The sequence below is a fragment of the Lactuca virosa genome, chromosome 3 (assembly GCF_052849685.1).
Source record: "Lactuca virosa cultivar CGN04683 chromosome 3, Lactuca_virosa_CGN04683_v6, whole genome shotgun sequence".
NCBI lineage: Eukaryota > Viridiplantae > Streptophyta > Magnoliopsida > Asterales > Asteraceae > Lactuca > Lactuca virosa.
Genome location: NC_136428.1, coordinates 81,098,377 through 81,105,433, shown reverse-complemented (window position 1 = coordinate 81,105,433; position 7,057 = coordinate 81,098,377).

Sequence of the window (7,057 nt, the reverse complement as noted above, 5' to 3'; positions counted from 1 at the left end):
TATGCTAGTAGTTATGATTATGCTATGCTATGTTCAGTCAGTTCCGGACTTCGGTCCGATGCAGAGGGCAAGGCCCTGGTTAGTTCCGGACTTCGGTCCGATGCAGTTTCCGGACATCGATCCGATGCAGAGGGCAAGGCCCTGGTTAGTTCCGGACTTCGGTCCGATGCAGTGGGCGAGGCTCTAGTTAGTTCTGTACTTCAGTCCGATGCAGTGGGCGAGGCCCTAGTTAGTTCCGGACTTCGTTCCGATGCAGTGGGCGAGGCCCTAGTTAGTTCCGGATTTCGGTCCGATGCAGTGGGCAAGGCCCTAGTCAGTTCCGGACTTTGGTCTGATGCAGTGGGCAAGGCCCAGTATGTGCTTTATATGTTATTGTATGGTATGTGGTAGTTTGGGGAGACTCACTAAGCTTCGTGCTTACAGTTTTCAGTTTTGGTTTCAGGTACTCAGTTTTCAAAAGAGGAGCTCTGGAAGATTGCAGTGTACACACCATTTTTTCAGCCTGGGATGTTTATACTCTGATATACTTGACAGTTGTTATAATATTTTGAGATACATTGCTTATGATTTTTATATGATGTTTATCGACTATGGTTTTTATCATTAAATTAAACGAAATTTTCAGACTGTGTTTTTGGGATGTTACATTTTTACGTAAAAATAATTGTAATATTACTTTTCCCGTAAAACATAATACCATAATAATTGTCTATCCTATGAGTTTTCATAACCGTACTAAGATGAATTTCCCTATAGCGACGTTCTTCATGCGTCAAAATGTTATGATACTTGTCACCCTTAACCTGCCGGTCCGGCTGTAACTAACAACCAGGGTGCGGGATCATCAGTCCCGTATAGATCTATACACACTTATCACGTTCTCTGGACGGAAACTGTGGTTATTAAACAGGGCTTTCTTGTATACCTTGATAGGTACGATGAAGACGGATGACTCACATATTCTCAATTAAGTCACGTATTTTTGAAATGAATGTGTTTATGTCCGAAATGATTACCCTTTTTACTATGTTGATAAAGGCATAACAATGATTTGTATTTTCTTATATATAAGTAATGTTATAGTTGAAATGGTTACCCTTGTCAAGATGTATTATGCAAACATATAAATAAAGCATATTTTTATTTACAAACATATTTCATCCAGAGAGGGTAAAATGGTATCGTAAGATGTTTTGCATGCTAATATTTTCGTATGATAGTTATAACAACAGCAAGGAATTTATAGTAAAAGATTGATGTTTTCACACGATTTTAACCGTGTGTTTACGTGAATTCCCCCCCCCCCTAAAAGTGTTTAAAAATCATTTAAAAGTGTAGTGATAGGGGTATGAACTCACTTGGTAAAAGTGACGTTTGATGAAGACGATGTTTAACTCGGGCAGCACTTCGAACGGAAAGAAGCAAGTTTCTCGGGAACTTCGGGACTTTGGGCTTTCGTCAGGGCTTGGACACGTAACCGGGGCGTCGGGGTAGTCTCGGGATGCTTAACACAGAGTAAAAGTAGGAGAGGGGATAGAAATGAGCAGCCAAAACCGAAGCCCTCGGTTTCTATTTATAGGATGGATTTTTTGGAGTTCACGTCGTGAACTTGGGGTGGTTCACGACGTGAACTTTGATCTTATCTCTTCCGTAGACTCGACGTCTGATAGCCCGACTCTGGCACACATCAGTCACTAGCTCACGTCGTGAGCTTCTGGCTCACGTCGTGAGTTTTCTGACAGTGTTGGGTTTCGTGTCCCGAACTTCAGAAATTCATATATCTCGCATACGAGTTCTGATTTTGACGTTCTTTATATCCACGTGTAGGTGAGATTATACTCTACAACTTTCGTTTAGACTTCGTCCGATAATTTTGACTTTATTTATAATATTATATTTTTAACAGGCCGGGACCGGAAAAGTCCGTTAAAAATCCATAACTTCTTCATCCGACGTCCGTTTTCGTCTGTCTTTTTACCGTTGTACTACTATTGTCGAGATCTTCGATTCTCGTTAAGGTTGCGTCGGCTAAAAGTCGCTCGATCTCTATTTCGAGTTTTTAGCTGTCTATTGTTATATCCGAAACTTAGAAAAATCATAAGTTCCTCATACGAAGTCAGATTTGGACATTATTTTTATGTACGTTTACAGTTTAATGATATCTACGTCTTTCATTTAGATACCTCAGGCTAAAAAGTATTTTATTGAAATTTCACGTTTTATGCTTAACAGTGTTTTACAGGTTTTGTTGCGGACCTTCGATTGGTCATAACTCCTGCGTTATAACTCGGATTTTAGTGTTCTTTATATTTTTGAAAACCTTGTTACGATATCTACCACTTAGTACATCCAAATTGAGATTTTTGAACATTTCATTTTTGACGCTATTTTTATTATCTCAAAAGTAGGTTACAATATTTAACTTTAGGTCATTACATTGACTTAAAATATCAGGTTGTTACATATCCCCTCATGCGTAGGATTACGCATTTCGTCATCATCAGAGCCTGATGACCACACTTGATACTTTCCTTCATCATCATCCTCTCCTCTTGCCACCAAAGACAACCCTTTTGCTTTTGCTATCACTTCCTCCAGTCGTTCGACATAATATGCTTCGTCTTTTATCTTATTTTTCTTCTCCTCCTTCTTTCGAAGCATACAGTCGCCTTTGAGCTTCTTTTCCACTTTCGAATCTTCAAACTTTGATTCCTTCTTTTCAAACTTCTTATCCTCATTCACTTTTCCAGCAAAACTCACTTTTGCTTCACCAATCCTTGCTTTCGAACCAAAAGGCTTTTTATAAAATTTCTTGACTTTGTTATTGGAGTAAAAAGCAATGGCTTCGTCATCCGAATTAACTATCAAGCCTTCATCATCAGAACTCTCCTTCTCATTTGCTTCTTTCTCAGACACTTTCAAAACTAAAGCTAGTGGTCCACCCAAGCTTATCTTCGATTCTTTATCCATCTCAAGAACTTCTGACTCATGAGTTTTCAGCAAGTTGTAAAGATCATTCAGAGTCGATGTATCGAAGCTCTGTTGAGTCTTCACCATTAGACTCACATTTCGCCATTCTTTTCGTAATCCCATAAGAAGTTGAGATTAAACTCCATGGTTGACCTGGTTATTCCATTGTGATTGCATTTGTAGATAAGTTCATTCAAGCGATCATAGTAAAATTCAATAGATTAACCTTCCTTTTGTTTGAACTCTTTCAATTCCACCAAACAATGTTTCACATAATTGATTTTTGTCTTCTTATTCCCTTGAAACTTCTCTGTGAGAGTATTCCAGATTTCTTTTGCAGATTTGCAACTACGAACGTAGTTATAAACAACAGGAGGAAGAGCACCACGAAGCTCTCTGATACATCTCTTCTCATTCTTCTTCAGCCTATTTGATTGTTCATTAACACTTTGAGTTGTAGTACATGAACCAATTGCTTAAACATTTACTGGAGGAAGAACATTTCCAGTAATACAATCCCAAAGCTCTTCATCCAGTCCATTCAGATAATCTTCCATGCGGTCAGCCCATTGATCATAATATTCTGGAATAAGCATAGGAATCTTTGTTAAAGATCCTAACAGATGCGAAAAAGACGTCATCGTGTTCATATTGAAATTCGCCATTGATGTACGGATGAATTCTCATAAAAACTTCAGAAATTTGAGAATTAATGGATGAATTGAACATAAAAAGAAAGCAGAACACTCGATTAAACAAACTAGTTGCAGAATCGAATCACAACTGAAGATCAAGGATGATTTTCAGTATCAAAGGTGCGGAAATTTTTGAATCCAAGACGAGACTCAAAATACGATTGATACAGAATGAAAATCAGATCATTGGAGTATGATTCCTGCTCTGATACCAACTGTGGAGGTTTGATTTATCGAGTAATGAAACGAGATCAAAATTGATATGAAGTAAGAGCACCGAGAGTAAATATAATCTTGTTTCAGCTCATATTATGCTTTCAGATACAAAGAGATTCAGGCATAAATGTGGCAAAAGTTATATCTAGTCTAAGTATCCTTCCCTATTTATAGGAAAATGAAAGCACACAAAAAATACAAAGGACTAAACAATACAGTTTTGAAAACAACAATGCCTTTGTAAATAACATTACATTACATCACGAACTTTCCATAACTTTCGACACCTTACAACTAACTTCAACTCTTACACTAATAATGATTTTTTTTCTTGACTACTAGTCTGAGAACTGTTAAGAACATTGGGGAGATGTAACAACCCGATATTTCAAGTCAATGTAAAAGTCTAGTTCAACCATTGTAACTAGTTTTAAAGCAATAAAGAGAACTTTTTTGAATATTATGTACATTTATTTATTTATAAAGATATATAAATCAAGATAAAAATGATCGTAAAAAATAAAATATTAGATAAACTTGATATCTATGAAGAAACTTTCAGTGGTCGTGACAATGTTTCCGGAAATATAAAGAACGTTGAAATCCGAGTTATAACGAAGAAGTTATGACCTATCAAAGCATCGCGACGGAACCGACACGATGTTGTGTGACGTAAAAAGTGAACATACAATAAAATGATTTTTTGCCTTAAGTATCTAAATAAAAGTTGAAGTATACAATAAACCGAGAGGGTGCATATAAAGAACGTCCAAATATGACTTCGTATGAGGAAGTTAAGATTTTTCTAAGAATCGGCACAACATTATACAGCCCGAAATTCGAATTAAAGATCGAGAAATCTTTACCCGACACAACCTAAATGAGAATTGAAGATCTCATCAATAGTAGTTCAACGGTAAAAAGACAGACGAAAACGGACTTCGTATGAAGAAGTTATGAATTTTTAACAAACTTTTCATGTCCCGGTCTGTTAAAAATATAATATTAAAAATAAAATCAAAATCAGCAAACGGAGTCTAAACGAAAGTTGTAGAGTACGGTCTCACCGACGCGTGGATATAAAGAACGTCAAAAACGGAGCTCATATGCCAATGTTGTGAATTTTTGAAGTTTGAAAAATTGAAGTCCGAAGGCGTACGCCCAGCGCACTCGGAAACTTAGTCTGGAGTCGGCCACGTCGCCCTATTCCTATGCATGGTGGATGCGTATTAGTAGCCTCGACACATCCGAAGCTCGGAAATCAAACCAGTGCCACGTCTCACGGAACGCCCAGCGTACCTGAGCGTACGAAGGTACACCCAATGTGCTAGAATTTATGCCCAGCGTAATTCAAGGCTTCAGCCACCTATAAATAAGATGCGAGACCTCCGGGTTTATGTTACAAAATCTCTCATACTTTCACCCTAAATACCCTCTTAAACCATTCTACCCCCCCCCCCCCCCCCCCCGAAGCTTAGGGAACCTCCCTAACACTCGAAGAAAGCCCGGAGCAATCGAAGTCCTCGAGAAAATAATCTTTTTCAGTCGAAACTCTGTCCGCACAGAACTCGATTTTCATCTGAAACTCGTGATTTCAAGTAGCGAAGCGCTGCCCAAATCACCACTTATCAAGTGAGTTCATAGTCCTATACTTTTTATAACTTTTTTCGTGTTTTAACAGAGGGGAAATACAAGTAAAACACAAGGAAACTTGTGTTAACATACAAACCATTGTTTATGTTTTCTTACAGTTTATATAACTATTACTGAAAACATATGCATACAGAACATCTGATGACACAATAGTTATCAGTTCAAATGAAACATATATTGTAAACTATAATAGATATAGTTTGGGTTACATTCTCATTATTTTACCCCTTTCAGGGCAAAGAAGCGATTATATAAAAATTCGATTATTTTTATATTATAAACATGATGAATTGGGTAACAGTTTCATGCATGAATATTTTCAATAACAAAACATGTATCTCGTTGGAAAATTGTGAGTCATTCGTCTTCATTGTACCTACCCAAGGTATACATGGAAGTCCTGTTTTATAACCAGAGTCTCCTCCCGGAGAGTGCGATACTTGTGTATAGATCTATATGGGATTGATGACCCCGCACCCTAGCTGTTAGCTACAACACGACCGGCAGGTTATGGGTGACAAATATCAAACATAACGACGCTTGAAGAACATCGCGACAGGCAAATCATTTGTTAGCATGTTTATGAAAACTCACATGATAAACGGCAATACGTTATTTTTACGTGAAATTAATATTATATTTATTTTACGTGATTACTCAGCGCATCAAATGGTTTTATTTTTGAATAAAACTACATGTTACAAAATTAAGTATGAAATTTATACTTATACTTTTCAGTCTTGGAATATATAAGACTACAATTTAGTTTTATGGAAAATATAGGATTTTCCAGGATAGATACGATTACTTACAAACAAACAGCTTACAACTCAGCTTTATAGAAAATATTGGATTTTCTGGAAACAAACGTGATTTCATCTCATTGAATGGCATATATTTTCATACAAATGCTTATGAATTCACCAACTTAAATGTTGACACTTTTTCTCAAATAACTTGTATTCTCAGGAAACCGGTAAAACAGGTACATCCACGAGTTTTTGAGAAGATGGAGCATTATAGACTCATGTCTTTTAACTTTTGTTATACATTTGGGTGTCAATATACAATGATTTGAACACATATGTAAAAACTTATACTTTATCGATGCATGGTTGTTGTACTTTGATTACTATTATGCAATTGTTGTGATACTGTACATGACGTCCTCCGCCCCCGAATGTTTCCGTCGTTCAGGTTTGGGGGTGTGACAAGAGAATACCAAGAATGTAGGAGTGTGGATTCGAGCTGATAATAGAAAAAAAAAACAAAAAAATGTGAGAGTGTAGAGCTTAAGATCTTCAGATTTGAACGTAGAGCTTAAGATCTTCAGATTTGAACCCATGAACAGATGAACTTGTAGAAAGAAAAAGTTAGGCGAGAGTGCGTCAAGAGTGAAGACCTGCAGAAAAGATGCTATATGTAGCACCTAGTTCTTGGTACGTATTCTTTTTATTAATTCTTTAAATATTTTGCATTTTGGCCTTGGACTCGGCGAGTTGAAGGACCAACTCGTCGAGTAG